General features: G+C 40.9%; 1 protein-coding gene across 2 annotated transcripts in view; it reads left to right on the top strand.

The window, feature by feature from the left end:
* The window catches only part of POU6F2 (POU class 6 homeobox 2), a 439,608-nt gene that overhangs the window by 48,296 nt on the left and 371,418 nt on the right, over positions 1-19,894 (top strand). The gene's annotated exons all lie outside the window — the stretch shown is intronic.

Here is a 19,894-nt window from a genome sequence, read left to right on the forward strand (position 1 = left end):
GTTTTGTCGTCTTTGTCTTCCAAATGGGTCAGTGAGTCCTTCTCTTTCTGTTTTGTGATTTCTGATAAGTCTAGTTTTATGTGTGTGTGTTTTAAATGTTCTGTTTTGAGCTTAACCAGAAGAGAGAAGAATCATTGTCTTTTCATTTGCCTTCAAATAATAACCTGGAGTGGTGATAAAGAAATGATAGTGTCCTGCTGTATAGGAAGGGCTGTTTCCCTATGAGTGCAATAGGAGTGGGAAGAGGGTGTCTGATTTTTTGCTAACAAAATGTTAAGTACTCAACACTTTCTCATTAACCATTGACTCATAAATCAGTTTCTGGTAAAGGATATTTATGAACTCTCAAAAGTTTGTTATTTTTTTGCATATGTTTCCAGCATAGTGAACACATGCTGCTGAAGTAATGACATAGTATTTGTGTTCCCTGTATGTTAATTCAGTGGTAGAAAAACACATATCTTACTATTTTCAACTAAATTAGAGCAAAGCACTGAAATCTCTCAAAGCATATGGTTTATTAATATAATCATATCCAGTAATGCACTTTTACATGGAAAATGTTAGATACGTAATACCATGTTTACCACAGACTCGTATTGCTTTAAATATTTTAAAAATAGAGAATACATTTGTTATTAAAGATCTTCCAAACATTAATAGGTTTCTGTTAGGCACTTAAAAAGTGGCACTTTTTTGGCAGTATAAGATTGCCTGAAAAAATATATTTTGGAGAGTGCTATTTACCTTTTTGTGGCAACTTGTTCAGTGTTAAATAAATATATTTTATGGTATTAAAGCAAATGTAACAGTAAGGATTTACATATGTACTGTTGACAGAAAATGTAACTTGAAGGCTTGAAGAATCGCAAAGCTTGTGATAGCTGCAGTATCATCATTAATGTAACTTTTTCCATGCATAAGTTAACTATATTTTATTTAATGCTTGTTATATTTATGAAAGTGATTTTTGACAATGGAATGAGTTTGTGCATATTACTTTTGTGTATAATGTTTAATTTTCCTCACTTAAAAACAAAGTTAGGTGAATGTTTGAAAAAATATTTATAGTGTGCTGTTGTATGTCATTTTCCAAAAATCAATAATGAAAGCATGCACTTAAAATAAAAATTTCACAATTTCAGGAGCTAACTTTCTTTTTTTGGTGTTAATTCAAGAGTATTTTTAATCAAGTAATTAAACAGCTTATGTTTGAGTTACAAATGTGTTCCAAGCATTTTTGCATATGTATGTGTGGATGTATGTGCATATAGGATGTGTACATTTATATCTATATATATGTCTGTTTACATACATATAGTATTTTCAAATCTATTTATTTTAGTTTTCATAAATTCTTCTCTTAATTTTTTTATGAATAGCTACATGCTAATACAGAATAAATAGTTACAAAATTTGAAAAGGTTTACCCTTGAGTAGAACTGCGGATATATGGTTTTGGTTTGTTAAGTAAAATACATTTAAATTAGGAAGCATAAAACAATCATGTTCTTTAGCTCATATTAATGAAAATAGAAATATTAATTTTCCTGTGTGTCTAAAACGTTCAGCTGATAAAAGGAGAAAATAACTATCAAATGATGTGACCTAAATTCCATAAAATCTCTCCAAAATTACATGTACCATATATCCTTTATTACTGATAAATCATAAAGCTATGAATATTCTATACATATCAATATTTTAAAAAATGAGCCTTTCATTTGCTCCAATCATAGTGCTGGAAAAAGTAGTTGTTATGAGTTCTTGTTAACTTTTGGGGACCCAAAATTAAAACTTTAAAGAAATGTTTACCATTAAATCTTTTCATTTTGGAACAATATTTTTCTCTGGCTTTAAGAACCAAATTCTGTTGGTGATGGCAATGCTAGGCATATTATTGTAGTGCTAATCATTATCTAGTAGCTGGGTTTACTGGCTCCCAGAATTGCTTATATACCTTCCCTCTGGATTTTTCCTCCCCTAAGCAAGCAATTAAGCAGCCAAGTACTCTGAAGAACAACCTCCTTGTGTAGTGTGTCAAGATTTAGAAGCTCATTGCTCATTGTGATTTTGATTCATAACTGGAGTGTTTGGAATCAAACCTGATCTTTGACAGTACCTTCCTTACATGCTGAACCATAATAGCAGTTTAAAATTATTCTCCATTTATCCTTATATAAGAACATTTAAGTAGATTCTGAACCAGTCTTCCCCCTTTACCCTGAGACTGCCATAACTGGTTACTAACTGTGTCATCATCTAATTAATTGTGCTGTATCTTTCTACCTTGTGTGTTCACTAAATCTTTACTGCACCTTCTTTTATTTTTTTCTTGTTTTGTTGCAGACCTGAGCTTGTGAGTGACAGGTTAGTTCATCAGCATTACAGCCCTCCTGTTTTTGTCTCATCTCATGCAGACAGGTCACTGTGTCCAATCACCCTTCTGGCTTTGTTGTCCCCAGGGGAACCAAGGCCAGCCTGCCATCTTGATCCAGAGGCCTGAGGGCCCAGGCTGGCTGCACATTTGTGTTCACTGTTTTTTGGAAATATAGTAGAACAGAGAGATATGAAATTAGATAGTAATAAAAACAAATGAAGTAAATTAGGTGAAAATCTTCAAATAGGCAAGAACTTGTCAATATTATTAGTATGTTTGGGTTGCCTTTCTTAATATCAATCATGTTTATATATTTCCGTTCTATCCTCCCATATGGTCTCATAATCTAACAAACACTGTATATGCAAGAGTAAACACATGCTCTTTTTCCATAGAGAGTTTGGCTCAGAAGACCAATTTATGAGATTGATATCTCATACATTGTACAGCATAGCTGGGTCCTCTTTAGTTTTTACTTTGTTTTTAGTTTGTTTGTTTGAATTATTTTAAGAAGTGGGATACCTTGGAAAAGAAGTCACTCATTTCAATGATTTACTGGTCACTTTTTACAAGATTGATCTAAGTGTCCAAATTAGTGGGTTTTGTTTTGTTTTTTAATGCTGATTAATGCAGGCTAATTTTTAACCAGTGAAGAGAATATCTATATTTTAGTTTGTCTTGAATATTCATTAAACAAGTCCTTGAGTACTCCTACAGAGAATCTTTTACTGGTCAAATGCACATTCCTATTTCTAATCTGAAGGACACATAAAACCTTATTCTTTTAACCAAAATAATCTTATATATTTAAGCATTATAAACTTATATTAAATACATTTTAGGAATAAACCCTTTTTCTACATTTTGGGCCATTCCTGTTCTCTCTGGCAAAATTAGTCCCATTATGGTGAGTAGGACTGCTTGCATGAGTAAGGTATCTGACCCACTGTCTACTCACTGACCTACTAGTGGAGAGAGACATTGTGGTCTTATATGGCTTCCAATAATTGAGTTCTGTCATTGGAGAGAGCAAGTGAGATGCTTATGGACAGGTAGACATTAAATCTTATTTTCAGTATTGCTGAAAACAATGTAAACAGAAAGAATCATGTCTAAAAAGATATTTTTAATATTTATGTACACTCTGGTACTCTGATAATGAAGCATTCCATCTCCACAGAAACACACTCTTTTATATGCTCTCCAGTACAGTGTGTCCTTAAGAATTATTGTTGTAAGGAGATGGAGGAATGTGGCTGTAATATTTTACAATATAAATATTTGTTGTAGAGGAGTTTGGATCTAGTTAATTTAATATATGTAAATTCTTTGGTCCTTGTCCTAGATTCCAGCAAAAGAATGCATTTCACTGTTGACTTTTCCTTTTACAGTGCAAAAGATGGATTTTTATCATTTTCTTTCATGTTTCAAATTATTTTCCTGCTTTCACACCAAAATCAGCTTTTAATTGATATCAGCCCTCTAAAAACGTTATCAGTATTATTTTCTTTCGTAGTGCATTTCTTTTTCTCTCTTTTTCATCTTGTGTTGTGTTGTCTAGCCTGTGACTTGGTGGTTGAACCCATTTATGAAGTCAAATGTTTAAAGAGCGGTGATTTAATATTCATCACTATTTTAACCGTAAAGAAAAAACAATGCACAGGATATGACCTTTAAATTGCTGGGCATGCTACAATCCTTCAGTTGTGTAGATGTTTATCTTCTGGGAATCCATTTACATTCAAGTCCCCTTGCTGTGGTTCCTTGATTCTAGCCTGATAAACTAAATACCAGTCTGGGCCACTTTTCCTATGTGTAGTACATGGAAGTGACTGTGTTGAGCCTCTTATCTTACACTGACCTGTAACTGTAACAAGGCTTTTATTTTTTGCCTCTGATCTGGACTAAAACTCAAATGGAAGAAAATAAAAGACAGTTGAAGACAAATGTATATAGCTTTTCCAACGCAAGAGGAGGGCATGGTAAAATATCCTCTCGCTGGTGAAGTACTTCTTTTAGTGGTGCCTGTTTTTGATGCCACTTATTACGCTATAATTACAACACCTGTGTTGCTGTGTCATTCTGGGGGGGTCTCACTCTGAGAGGCCTTGATTTAGCTTATGCATGTGCGTAAGTCTCATTGAAGTCAATGAGAATTCAGCACGTGCTTTAAGTGTAAAATGTGCTTAAGTGTCCTGCTGAGTTGGGACCCAAATCCTTACACACACGAGTAACCCTTAGTTGTTCAAGTAGTTCTATACAACAGTGAACTCAATGGAACTACACACAAGAATAACAGTATGCAGGATCAGGCGCTGGCTGCCCATTTGCAAACTGTCATTGCTCATAAATTCAGAGAAGTCTGATTTAAATGCCAGCTAAATAATTACAATACAAACTGTTGTATAATTAGAGGTGACTATTAGGATTAAAGAGAGTAATTTAAGGCTCTTGAACATTTTTATTTTTCATGAATGTCAGGGCTACAGGTAAATAGACTATAGCTTCAGGCTTTTTGTTTTATCGCTGGCTTTGAAACCTCTCTGATATGTAGGACTATGTCTTCAAAAGAGAGAGATTAGCTGTTGATATTTGCTACTGATTCTCTGTTGACTGGTAGTGCAGTTGCACAGGAGAGTTTTATCTAACTGTGAGATCAAAAGAAAATTTTGAAGATCAAGAGACTTTTCTAAATTCCTAGCTATTTTGAAAGTGACTGTGGGAGGGAGGGGAAAAAGCTTTATACCAAAGCACTCTTTTTTGTCCAATGGTATAAATGAATTTTCTTAAGCAATGTAAAATAAAGATCATAGTTATTGAAAATGGATAATTGCATATTAAAGATATATGTACTGTTCATGTCTTTTATACAACTTCTTGGCAAAATTAAGTCCTGAACCTGCAAGCTCTTAGGCACCATCTTAATTTTACTCTCATGAGTAAACCCATTGACTCCATTGGGACTACTCATGGGCTTGGAGTTAAGCTTGTATGTGTTTGGAAGGTTGGGGCCTTACAGCCAGATATTGCAAACCCTTACTCACAGTAGTCCATAGTCACAGCGGTAGTACCATTGCTGTCCTGCAAACTGTGAGAAAGAATTTACTCTGAAGTCCTGCTCCTTTTAATATCAATGATAGTTTTTCTTTCACTTCACTAAAGCGATCTACAGCCAGTTTGGAAGTAAAAAGTCTTGATCCTGCAAATTTGTATCACTTGAGTCATGTGATTAGTTCTCTTGAGGGCACTTGGACTACTTGCCTGATATTGTCTACTTGTAACTGCGGTATTGGGCTCTAAGTTAGGAGTAGCTCACAGATAACAAGGGGTATTCTAAAGAGAAACAGGTCCTTAAGCAAAAGGGGGAAAAAAGTTAAAAACAAACCATATACTATTTCACTCACTGCCTCCATCAAGTAAATTTTGTTTTACAAATTTCAAACATTTTCAGGTATCTCATGCTTGTGTGTTTAGGAGACACAGTCAAGCTCTGTAATGGCGCTTCCAAAAAAATAAGGGCACTAATAATAGACAAAAATGCTTTTTAGTAACCTCCTGCTATGGAAACAAGAGTTTCATGCAAGAGACAATAACAGAACATGAGCCTTTTCCAAGCAGATTAAGTGAACTGGTGATAATATGCAAAACAGCTGCTGTTAAACATATTACAGTAGATTATTATTGACATATCAGAATATTGTCCATTTTACTGAATTGCTTACTTCAACTGCATTTCTGCATATTGGGCCAGCTTTTGAGCTAAAAGCTAAGTCAGCTTTAGTTAGGCTTTAGTCAGGCCATACTCACACTGAAATAAATAGGAGTTTTACTGGAACAAAAATCTAATACGAACTTGACAATTTAGCCCATGTTTGGAAGATATATTATTAAAAAATACCAGATGGACTAAGACTAAAGCAACAATATTTACTATTAGTTCTTTGTTTCAGAGTGTGGCCTCAGTCTTGTTCTCATTGTCCAAAAATCCCATGGTCCTCAGTTGGAGCCAAATCAAGCCTATTATTGTTAACCCATAATATGATGCAGATGCTATCGGGCTCAATTTTCTTATACAGCTCACAGTAGAGAATTTTGCCTGAGCGTAGACCAAACCCTAACTGTAAAAGGTGGGTAAAGATGTAAATAACATTGATATTTGTTTAAGAGAAATGTTTCCTTTAAACAAGTATGTAGTAAAAAAAGATACAGTAATGACTCTTATATAGTTCTCTTATATACAGTATACAGATACAGATACAGTAATGACTCTTATATAGTTGGGATTGGCCCAAACCCGGAGAAGGACCGAATACTTACATAACACCTGCAGTTCCCATTGATTTCAGTACGAGTTGCTGTTGTTCAGCAGAGACTAAGTACTGAAAGTTCCTTAGTCCCTTTCTCAACATGATCAGGCCTTAAAATCTCAGCAGGGGAAGCTTTCATTTATTTTTTAATTTTGATACCACGTGATAAAGAAGGAAAAATAGAAATGTGTCTTATACTTAAACTAAAATTAAAGGAAATCCTCTCTAGAAGAGGAGTGGCTAGTACTGGTATATTAAACTGGTCTAGGGAAACACAACCACTGTAAAAAGAACAAGAGTACTTATGCTGAAATAGATTTGTTAATCTCTAAAGTGCCACAGGTATTCCTGTTCTTTTTGCAGATACAGACTAACACGGCTGCTACTCTACAACCACTGTAGGATTCCTTGCCTAATGTTTTACCTTCTCCACACCACATCCATCCCACTTTGTGTACAAAACGTGGTTCACGTTAATCAGATGGATTATACAAAGCAGAAATAATATCTGCAAACAAGACAATATACAAAACAATAATATCTGCAAACCTTACTCCTTTGGAGTAAAGGTTGAAAGTTGTGGCAAATGTAAAAATGGCTTCTAACATGGATGAATAAAGCAGAGAACATCAAACTCATTTCACTTAGTGTCGTTCATGACGATTTATCATTATAGTCAGGGCAAACTGTGGTCTCAGAGCTGAAACAATTTTATCCATTTAAAAAAAAAAAAACAACAGAATGTTCCAGCTTGGTTCTTATATCCTTAGGGTTGCAATATTGAATTCAGAATCAGGAAACTTAATCTTGCAGCCAGATTTGACAAGATGCTGGTTGAATGGTAGGCAGAAATGATGGTTTGTGGGGTGTAATGCCCAAGGTCAGACATGAAAAAAGGTAACAGGGTTTTTCCACCAGGTTTGAATGCAGTATTTACCTACCCTTTACCCCTGCCAAAAAAGGCAAGAATTTCTTTGTGCACAAAACAATGAGCAATGTTCAAAGGTTTCAGATCCAAGCTGAAGATATAAAGAGAGCAGTCTTTAAAACAAGTATATGAGGAGAGGAACTGCTCTGAACATTAAGTTGGCTATTTCTTTGTGGTATTACTTACATAGGCACTGATCCTGCATGCACTTAAGCATGTATATAATTCACACAAATAGTCCCAATGAGATCAGGGGGCTGCTCGCATGAGTAAAGCGACACATGTGCTTAAGTGTAGGCAGGATTGAGGCCTTGGAGACAAACTGGCTTCAATAGAATTTTCAGACAAACTGGGGGCCAAATTGGCCTCAACCCAATGTAACTCAGCATTTTAGGATTTGGGGTAGTTGTGAAAATGGATACATTATATCTGAAATATAAGATTAGTACTGGTAATTTATTTTTGGTGTTCCAAAAAAGTGTATCTAGTTTTTGAGTGGCCAAATAAAAAAAAATTACAAGATTCGAATTTCTTCCCTGCAAACATTGTTTTCAATTTACTATTAAAATCACAATGGATTCTGAGAAAAGGGGAAATTGAAGGTAATTCCAGAATTAGGGAATTAGTGTTGCTTTATAAGACACTTCAACTAACAGCTAGTAGAAACACTATGTTCTCTTCTGTTCAGGTTCTGATACCATGTGCATCACCATGGTTATTAGATCTCAGCATTTACATTCTGTAATCTAGTGTTTTCTAAACCCTTAAATCATCATATATTTCTTTAAAAGGTTATATCCAGCAATGGATTGTATTGTGAAGCACACTTTGTCTCTTTCATGAAGGACTGTCATAAACAGATAGTTAAGGGTTAATGTCTCTTTTACCTGTAAAGGGTTAAGAAGCTCAGTAAACCTGGCGGACACCTGATCAGAGGACCAATAGGGGGACAAGATACTTTTAAATCTTGGTCGAGGGAAGTCTTTGTTTGTGCTTTTTGTTTTGTTTGTTGTTTGCTCTTGGGGCTAAGAGGGACCAGACCTACACCCAGGCTTTTCCAATCTTTCTGAATCAATCTTTCACGTTTCAAAAGTGTAAGTAATAGCCAGGCAAAGTGGATTAGTCTTATGTTTGTTTTCTTAACTTGTAAATGTGTCTTTTTGCTGGAAGAATTTTTACCTCTGTTTGCTGTAACTTTGAAACTAAGGCTAGGGGGGGAATCCCTCTGGTCTATATGAATCTGAATACCCTGTAAAGCATTTTCCATCCTGATTTTACACAGATAATTTTTACCTTTTCTTTCTTTAATTAAAAGCTTTCTTTTTAAGAACCTGATTGATTTTTCCTTCTTTTAAAATCCAAGAGATTGAGTCTGAACTCACCAGGGATTGGTGGGGAGAAAGGAGAGGGGATGGTTAATTCCTCCTTGTTTTAAGATCCAAGGAGTTTGGATCAGTGTGAAGCCTCTCAAGGTAACCCAGGGAGGGGAAAGTCTGGGGGGAAAAGGAGGGGGATGGTTAATTTCTCCTTGTTTTAAGACCCAAGGGGTTTGGGTCTGGGTTCCCCAGGGAAGGTTTTGGGGGAACAGAAAGTGTGCCAGACACTAAATTCTGGCTGGTGGCAGCGTACCAGATTTAAGCTAGTAATTAAGCTTAGAAGTGTTCATGCAGGTCCCTACTTTTTGTACCCTAAAGTTCAAAGTGGGGGAAAAACCTTGACAAGGACACTGAAGAAATGCATGCTGTTGTTATAGTATTTCTTTCTTTCTTTTTACAAAGCCACACAATTTTTTTAAAATTAAAAAGTGCATAGTGTGTATTGAAAAGAGAATTTGTAGACTTACATCATGATGTCATTCACCAATAGAATTTATTTATTAGAAATTATTATAAGTTTATACATAGATGTCTACTCTGGCATTTAATAAACACAAAAAGACATCTGCCAGAGAAAAGAAAAAAAAAGAAAAAAAGACAATTTTCTTTAAAAAGTATTTGATGGAAGTATATTCTAAGGGTCTGTTTCTGATCTCAATTCTGCTGATATAAATAAGGAGTAACTCCACTGAAGTCAATTGAGTTACACTGGTGCAAACATGACCAGCATCAGTCTCTAAACTAATAGGGTCAAATTCTGCACTCTTTACTCATGGCTTGTCTACACAGTTCATCAATGCTCAATACAGGGGTGTGTCTTCCCTAGTTCATTTTAACATTAGAGGGTAATTTTAGTGAGCACCAGTGGGATCTACATGGATCAGTTAGTGCACTTCCAAAATCACACTCCTGTCATGTGCATTGCCCCTCTGTGAGGACAAGCCCTCAGGTAAATCTCCCACTGAAGCCCAGGGGACTGACTGATTATAGACTGTATGATATGACCCACAAACAGCCCAGCAAGAACCATCACCAAACAGGAGGATGGGAGATCAGAAGGGAACACCTTGTGCTATACCACTTAATTGATGTTAATTTTAGCAGATTGATAATCTCAATCAAATGCATTATGATTTTTAAACTATTATATTTTTGAGCTACCTACTCAACAGATTGCAATGGTTTAATTGATTACATTTGTTAACTCGCAGGCTTCAGTGTTGCTTTCCAAGACAACGAACAATGGTCTAGATTTTCAGAGCATTATTCTGTTAGTATTCCTGGATGTTAATGTTAATAAGAAACTTTTTAAAATTTCAGACCAAAACTGGAAATATATTGAAATAGCTATTTTTTTTGGGTTTGCAGTTGTCTTTAAACTTCTAAAAGCTCCCTATATTCCTTCTTTCTCCCTCATGATAAACCTCTTTCCAACAGACATGACTCCCTCTGGAACTGTTCAGTGCTGCTCCTTGTATGAGGCTTAAGAGTTTCTACAGAGTGCTATGAAAATCTCTCTTTGGCATTTTGAGAACACTGCCTCCACAGTGCTCATGTTCTCCAACAGTCCGAGAGAAAATTATAGGCTTGTAGCTTTGAACAGCTCTAACACCTCCATACTTTGGAGCAGGGACTTGATAATTGGCAGAGCGGTGTCCTTTTTTCAGGGGTATTACTTTTCCCTGTCATAATCCATCAAATTTGGCCAAGTTATAAACCTTTAAAAAATGGACTTTGTATGTGCTCAGCAGAGACTTCTTTGATTTACCAGCTAAAGTCTTTGAAGATTCCATCCACACTGAGCATGTTCCACCCCAAGATTGAGACTCCAGCCCACTACTTGTTTTACTTGCCTTTGAAACATTAATTTAGCCCCTTTCTGCACGTGCCTTCTGATATGTGCTTTAATTACATATTTACATAATATATTTTTCCCACTGGATCCTGCCTTATTCCTCCTTTGGGGATGAATCAGAGTTGTATAGTTAAGGACAGGGCTGGCTCCAGGTACCAGCGTAGCAAGCAGGTGCCTGGGGCGGCCAATTAAGAGTGGGACGGCACGTTCAGCGGCAATTCAGCAGTGAGGCTGTCACTCCCTCTCAGAAGGAAGGACCTGCCGCTGAATTGCCACCGTAGAAGAAGTGGCGGCTTTTTTTTTTCTTCTTCCTTCTGCTTGGGGTGTCAAAAATGCTAGAGCCGGCCCTGGTTAAGGAGGCTGTTGTCTGTAGAACTCTTGCTTCATTGGTTGCAGAAGTTGAAAGGTGTATAGTAAATGAGGTCATGCATTGCAGGAAGAGAAAGAAGACAATTGAATACTGCCTTGGAGTACTTGATTCTGTCTGTGTCTGTGCCACAGAGTTCTTACATGATACTGGAAAGTCACTTCAATCACTCTTTTCACAGGTGGTCACTAATTGGGTGTTCCTCATTTTCTAGGTGCGTGATATGAGTCCATGAAGCCTGATTTGCAGACATGTAGAATTAGGGTGACCAGATGTCCTGATTTTATAGGACAGTTCTGATATTTGGGGCTTTTTCTTATATAGGCTCCTATTACCCCCCCACCCCTGTCATGATTTTTCACACTTACTGTTCAGTAGAATGCTCACAATTGCAACTTTAGCCAGTGACAGCTTTGCTTTGAACATATAAAATGCTATGTAATGCTAAAGTACAATGAAAAATCAGGTCCTAGGTGTCTCAAGTTGTGCACCCAGCCTTAAGCTCGCTGCATCAGCTCCCAATCTGCAAATCTGAATAAGAATACCTCCTCGTCTCCCTGGGCTGTTGTGAAAATTAATTTATTAATATTTGTGAAGCACTCAGATACTAGCATTGAGCGCCTCAGAAAAGCCGATGGCTTCAGAGCAGGGTATGAATAGTGTGCAACGAACAAGAGATGTGGCCACATGTTGAACAGTGAGGAGAAAACAAAATATTGAATCGCTGTTGATTATAGCAGCACTGTCCCGTGTGTGAACTAAATGAAACAGGGCTTCTGTGGAAGGCTGCATAGGAAACCTTAAAGATAGCATTTCAGTCGTTTTTTATGGTAATAGTAGAGAAAGACGGAGAGAGAGTATTGCATGGTATCAGTTGTTTTTAAATCACTTTCAAATGCATTTGTTAGATATTCTGGTTTTGCTATAGTGGTTGACCTTAAAACTTTTCCACTTTTGCCTTAGATAAATAGATACGGTTCCTCCAGAATTTGCCAACACTTGGGTAACTCACTGTATTTTATCTGTCTTCTAATAGGATCCCTTACCATGGTATCAAAGGCAACTGGGGAGTTTTTAAGGGTGACCATTGTATACTGAAAGTAACAGTCATTACTCAGTCCTTCCCTCAGTAAAACTTTCATCTATTTCAATAGGAGTTTGCATGAGTAAGGATTGATGGCCTGATTCTCCGCTGCCTTGCACCTTTGCATAGTTATTTACATTCTTGTAAAATGTTAGGGTTTCAGGACCAGGTCCTTTATTTTCCAAGTATAGTAGCTAGAGCTTTGTGTTCACTGAACACTGCTCCTTACCTTCAAAGTAAAAGTTTCAGGTTATATAGACAAATTATCATTTTCAGTTGATTTTTACAGATATAATTGCTGCTTTCAGCAGCACCAAGCTACTTTTATTCTGACATTCTATCAGTTTCCACTTTCTTGGGGGTAATTTTCTAAGAAACGTACTTAGCTCTCTCCACTCAATGTTATTAGCAATTGCCATTGTAAACTGAGCATAATTTTGTAGGAATATATCATGATACTGAGGGGGAACCGGGAACAGACTATTAGCATGAACTGTGGGGGAGTGTATGGGGGAGATGTGTGGAGACCAGCAATGAGCTGTCAAAATCTTAATAACTGGTTCCCTAGCAGGTCTTTGGCAGCACTTCGGTGGTGGGTCCTCACTCACTGCGGCACTTCGGCGGCGGGTCCTTCAGTGCCGCTGAAGACCCGGAGCGACGGTGAACAACCGCTGCCAGAGTCCTGACGATGACCCAGTAGGGAACTGGTTATTAAGCGCTGCCCAGTGAGTACAAGCCCTTGTCCTCCCAGTGTAACTGCCCCCCTAGGGCCCCACCTCTACCCAATTCAGCCTGCTCCCTGTCCCCTGACTGCCCCGACCCGAAAGACCCCCAGAACTCCCACGCCTACCCAACTCCCCCCATTCCCCATCCCCTGACCGCCCCCCAGAACCCCGCCCCCTCCACCTGCTCCCTGCCCCTTATCCAACCTCTCCTCTTATCCCCGGCCCTGCCCCCTTACCATGCTGCTCAGGGCAGCGTGTATGGATTCCGCACGGCCTGCTGGAGCTCGCAGCTCCCCCCCCTTACCATGCCACTCAAAGCAGCAAGAGCTGCAGAGCTGCTCAGGAGCAGTCCAGAGCACTGGCGCCAGGCTCTGCGAGAGGGGGGAAGGAGTGGGAAGGGCCAGGGGAGCCTCCCCAGCCAGGAGCTCAGGGGGGCTGGACAGGACAGTCCTGCAAGCTGGATGTGGCCTGCGGCCCAGAGTTTCCCCACCCCTTTAACAACTAATTCTAAACCGACTTCTAAATTTAACAACCGGTTCGTGTGAACTGGTGCAAATTGGCTCCAGCTCACCACTGGTGGAGAGGGAAGGGGGTAATTGTCTGAAAGGAAATGTGAGGAGGATAGCACAAAGATAGGCTGGTAGTTGCTGGGTGGAGGGAGGATCAGGAGTGATTGGAAGGAGTGGGGAGTGTGAGAGTTGTACCTTGACTAGAATTGGGAATTTTAAAGATTTTTTTTTTAAGAAATACAATATTCTATCGTTTTATTACAGCATATTAGTAATGGGTTAAAAACAGATGGTGGCCTGGCATAGGCTGGGGAAAATTGGGACTAATAATCAAGATTAGGATGGGTGAAGGGCTGGATGAGACTACAGTAGGGGAAAATGGGCTAGGGATTATATTAGAAAGAACTGATGAGGAGGGAGATATTTTTGAAATATTTTTGAAATATGAGTTTTAATTTTGCAACTAAGGACGTTGGTGATAGAGAGATTCCTACAGTGATTTAAAATACTAAATGCTGGACAAGATGTGTGCCCCATGAAAATAAAGTTGAAGTTGTGACATTTGAAGAAAAGAAATGATGATTGATTCTGGAGTGCCATCGCTGTGCTTGGCACAGTCACAAATAAGGACAATCACAGTCTCTGTCCCAAATATGGGACAGTTTTGTGGCCAGACTTTTCCACCATTACTAGAGTGCACTCTTCTCTGTGACTAGTTCCCTAAATTTGATATACAAAATGCAGGTCAGAAACATGATAAATATGTAGACGGTTCAACCAGGTGTAGTTCAAGTATTTTGCGGGGGGGGGGGTGGGGTGCAAAGGGAGAGGGTAGTATCTATCTTTCCACTGAAATATTTAAAGGCTTCACTGGAGTCTTGATTTTCAAGAATGGATTTGCATAGGGGATGGAGGTTCTTTAGATTAAAATGGGAGATTGTACCACAGATGAAACACTAGTGTATATAACTTTTTAAAAGGATGAGCAAACAATGAAATTACTGTACCACATCATATAAGAATGTAGTCTTCATCTTTTTATTTTCTCAAAAGCATCATGAAGACTTTGAAATAAAAATAAATGATGATGTAAGGCAGGTTTTTAAAAGCACTGAGCATTGGCCTAAGTCTGCTCCCACTGATGTCAACTGTAAAATTCCCATTGACTTCAATAGGAGCAGAATTAGGCAAATATTGATTGCTCTTGAAAATCCCATCCATAATTTACTGAGTTGTATCAAGTAGTTTGCATCACAGTACAGCCAACATGGCTGGATTCTGAAGAGATGGTCTATAAGATCTGTTAATTTAACCATTTACCATTATTTGTAGAGCAGAGTCTCATTTTTAGATTCTTTGAATAATTATATAAACATTATATTATGTAATGATTTCCATCTTTTAAATGTATTTATGTATTCCAGAGTGATTAATTCACAAACATAACATACAAGGATCATTTCATCCACCACTGAGGTGAAACAATGCAAATGTTTAACAGCACACAGCAATTTTACATAACAGCTTGGGACAAGAAGTGAGGAATATCTTATCCAACTGCAACTTCTCAAGGAGTTTAAGCAGATTGTGACAATTTCAGCTTTGAATTTGGCCAGGACAGCAGGGCTAGCAGCGCTATTTTTGCAATCCAGTTGGGGGTTCCTTTTTCACTTTGAAAGGCAAAAAAAGAAAATGTTTCTGCAAGTCACACTTCCATGAATTTTTAAATCATATTTCTTATATAACAGTGGCTCACAAATCCATTATTGTTTATATGTATTAAGTAATTTTGCTAGCATTTTTAATTTGTTTGAAAATATGGTGAAATAGCTTACCCTGCTGCATTCACAAATCATGGGAGAAGAAAGAGGAGCCAATATTGGGGAATAAAATGTCATGTAAATCTTCTAATGTACTATTTTTTTTAAATAGAACCTTCACTTGTTCAAATCTTGCACATTACATGTAAAAAGAAATGCATGATAAACCAAACATTACAAATTTCACAGACATAGTCTGACATTCTGTATTGCTAATCATGCAAAAATTTTGGCACCAAATACAGACCCATGCCCTGAACACAGTCAGGGCCACTATATATACTGAAGGTCTAATCCAAAACTGTTGAAGTCACTGGGAAGTTTCAATGGATTTTGGATCAGGCCCAAGGTAAGTAATTAATTATTATTTTAGTAGTAGCTGCCTGTTGTATTCACAAATTACCTGTGCCATTTCTGAGAGACTCGACTGTTTCCTGGGAGTCCCTGAATATTCTAAAATAGTCCTGATTTCACCTAGCTAGAAATAATGTATTGTTCTTTTTAAACAAATTTGAACTGACTGCATTACATGAGTGACAGAGTAAAACACCACCTTGCTGCATAAAAGGACACCATACTGGAAATTTACTTCTATATATACAATCCAGTGCATTTATCCAAATCTAATGGGCTGTCAAGCTGAAAACTAAGGTAAGCCTTTCCCTAAGGCTCTGAACTAAAAGTAAAATCCTGGCCTCATTGAAGTCAATGGGAATTTTGTCATTGACTTAGTGGTGCCTGAATTTCACCCAAAGAATCTACAGTAGGAACTAGAGTAGAAACTCCATGATATCAGAGGGACTCTTCAGGGATCTGCTCTAGTGGATCCCAGTGTAGGATTGAAGCCATAGAGAACTTTGCATCTTCAAAGAGCTGTATATTAATTCATCCCAATGGCATACCATGAAGGACAGGACGTTTTAAGATATACTCATTACTTATGGTGTAAGGAACCTCAGTTCCCACAGAATGCATCTTTTCTCTTGTCCCCTTTCACTTTTTTATGTTGTAGTAGCTATGTTTTACAGCCATATTCTACATCAGCTGTGGCACTAATACTCCCATACTGTCTTACTGTTTAATAGAACTGGAACTAGTATATAAATTAAATATTTTTTTTAATATTTGTTTTCTTGAAATATTTTTATGTTAGGATCTAGTGACATTGAAAAGTTACTCCGCAAAGGAGTAGACAAAGATGCTGACTCTTCCAGTGGAGGAACATGGGCTGACTTTAAAGAGATTTGATTTACCATATTGAAAGGTTTTAGAGGTTGCTATATAATACTCTGCTCAAGATTGGATCCCAATAGTATCTTCTATTAACACTTTTCAGATCTCTTCATCTGATGCCATGGTTTACACTAGGAATCTTGGGACGAGGGGAATTCTATGGGTATGTCTACACTATGAAATTAGGTCGAATTTATAGAAGTTGATTTTTTAGGAAGCGATTTTATACAGTCGATTGTGTGTGTCCCCATTAAGCGCATTAAGTCGGCAAAGTGCATCCACAGTACTGAGGCTACCGTCAACTTCTGGAGCATTACACTGTGGGTAGCTATCCCACAGTTCCTACAGTCTCCGCCGCCTGTTGGAATTCTAGGTTGAGCTCCCAATGCCTGATGGGGCAAAAACATTGTAGCGAGTGGTTTTGGGTACATGTCGTGAGGCACCCCTCCTGTCAAGGTATGTTTCCCACTTTGAACTTTAGCGTCCAGAAAGTGGGGACCTGCATGTACCCTTCTAAGCTTAATTCCTAGCTTGGATCTGATAGCGCTGCCACCAACCAGAAATTCCAGTGTCTGCTACATTCCCTGTCCTCCAAAACCTTGCCTGGGGAACCCAAGACCCAAACCCCTTGGGTCTTAAAACAAAGAGAAATAAACCATTCCCCCTCCTTTCCCCCTCCCAGACTTTCCCCTCCCTGGGTTACCCTGAGAGATACACTGATACTTCTTGGATCCCTAAACAGAGAGAAATTAACCTTCCCCCCACCTCCTTTCCCCCGACCAATCCCTGGTGAGTTCAGACCCAATCCCCTTGGGTCTTAAACAAGGGGAAAAAAATCATTCAGGTTCTTAAAAAGAAAGCTTTTAATTAAAGAAAGAAAAAAGTAAAAATTATCTCTGTAAAATCAAGATGGAAAATGTTTACAGGGTCTTCAGCTTATATAGACTAGAGGGACTCCCTCTCCCCTAGCCTAAGATACAAGTTACAGCAAACAAAGGCAAAAATTCTTCCAGCAAAATACACATTTGCAAGGTAAGAAAACAAACATAAAACTAATCCGCCTTTTCTAGCTAGTACTTACTATTTTGAACATGAGAGACTGTTTCAGAAAGATTGGAGAAACCTGGTTGCACGTCTGGCCCCTCTTAGTCCCAAGAGCGAACAACAAACAAAACAAACAGCACAAACAAAGAATTCCCTCTACCAAGATTTGAAAGTATCTTGTCCCCCGATTGGTCCTCTGGTCAGGTGTCAGCCAGGTTTACGGAGCTTCTTAACCATTTACAGGTAAAAGTGACATTAACCCTTAACTATCTGTTTATGACACCTCCCTCTGTGAAAGCAACAGCGGACAATAATTTCGTGCCTTTTTTCCATGTGGGCGCCATATTGCTTTCAGCAGATGGTGCAGTAGGACCGCTAACCGTCCTCATTGAACAACCACTTCTGTGGCCACTCTGTTCTCCTGCTCTGGCCGCAGACGGTGCAATAGGTTGGAAAAACTGGTCTTCCAACCACCACTTCCGCTGCCACTCTGCTCTCCTGCTCTTGTCTCAATCGATAGCGAATTTCTCCATGTTGGCTGTCGTGGGTTCCCGCTTCCACTGCAACTCTGCTCTCTTGCTCTCCTGCAGATGCCATACCATGGCAAGCAGGGCTGGTGCAACCATTTAGGTGAATTAGGCGGTTGCCTAGGGCGCCAAGATTTGAGGGCGCCAAAAAGCGGAGCCCCCCCAAATTTTTTTAAATGGTTGCAGCCGCTGCTGCTGTAGAGGTAGTCTGAGCTGCCCGTGGCAGCAGCTGCCTGCAGCTGGCAGCCCAGGCCGCCCTGGGATCAGTGCGCCGCCGCGGCAGCCCAGCAGCCCACGGTGCCCCCCGGGTCCGGGAGCCGCCGCGGCAGCCCGGCAGCCCACGGTGCCCCCCGGGTCCGGGAGCCGCCGCGGCAGCCCGGCAGCCCACGGCGCCCCCCGGGTCCGGGAGCCGCCGCGGCAGCCCGGAAGCTCATGGCGCCCCCGGGGTCAGGGAGCCGCTGCGGCAGCCCAGCAGCCCAGGGCGCCCCCGGGGTCAGCGTGCCACCGCGGCAGCCCGGCAGCCCACGGCGCCCCCCGCGTCAGGGAGCCGCCGTGGCAGCCCGGAAGCCCGGGGCGCCCCTGAGGTCAGGGAGCCACCGTGGCAGCCCGGCAGCCCAGTGCGCCCCCGGGGTCAGCGTGCCGGCGCGGCAGCCCGGGGCGCCCCCGGGGTCAGGGTGCCGCCGCGGCAGCCTGGCAGCTCGGGGCGCCCCTGGGGTCAGGGCGCCGGCGCGGCAGCCCGGGGCGCCCCCGTGGTCAGGGAGCTGCCGTGGCAGCCCGGCAGCCCCGTGCGCCCCCGGGGTCAGTGCGCCGGCGCGGCAGCCCGTGGCGCCCCCGGGGTCAGGGTGCTGCCACAGCAGCCCGGCAGCCCGTGGCACCCCCGGGGTCAGGGCGCCGGTGCGGCAGCCCGGCAGCCCGGGGCGCCTCCGGGGTCAGGGCACCGCCGCGGCAGCTCGGGGTGAGCCCAGAGGTTCGGGCTGACGGCGGCTGCGCTGACCCAGGGGAATCCCTGAGCTGCAGGCAGAGGCTCAGAATCCCTCTCCCTCCCAGAGCAGGGGCTCCAGCCTCTGCAATTTTTCTCGTTGCCCAGCTGGGCAGAGCTGTGGAGGAAAGCGGCGGCTGCCCCCTGGCTCAGCCTCCACATCAGCCCCAGCAAGGGGCACGGAGAAGAAAAGAGCCTCAGCAGTGGTCTGGTGGAGCGGAGGAAGAAAGAGGACCCCAACGCTCATGCATTGGGCAAGGTAAGCAAGTGCCTCCCCACAGGTCAGCCTCAGGTGCCTGTGCTCCTGCCCTCTTGGTCCTTGGCTGGTCCCTGCTCCTGCTCCCCTTGTGCCTGGAGGGTTGGAGAGAACAGCAGCCTGCAGATCTGAGCTGCCCCAGTGCCCCCAGGCACCCCCCTGACCCATCCCCCCCACAGCCCTGACCCCCAGCTCCGAGCCTAGTCCTTCTGAGCTGGAAACCCCCTCGACCTCATCCCCCCCACAGCCCTTACCCCCAGCTCTGAGCCCAGCCCCTCTGAGCTGGACACCCCCCTGACCCTATCTCCCCACATCCCTGAGCCCAGCCCCTGTGAGCTGGGCACCCCTGAACCCAGAGCCCAGATCCCCACCCAGCTGTGGGCAACAACAGAACCACCCCCAGGCAGCAACAGCCCATTGGTACCAACTATCACAATCACCCAGCAACTGCCCATTATGTAATTGCAAATGTATACATACCATTACAGCTTTTAATGTTTTTAA

The sequence above is a fragment of the Gopherus evgoodei genome, chromosome 2 (genome assembly GCF_007399415.2).
Source record: "Gopherus evgoodei ecotype Sinaloan lineage chromosome 2, rGopEvg1_v1.p, whole genome shotgun sequence".
Classification (NCBI taxonomy): domain Eukaryota; kingdom Metazoa; phylum Chordata; order Testudines; family Testudinidae; genus Gopherus; species Gopherus evgoodei.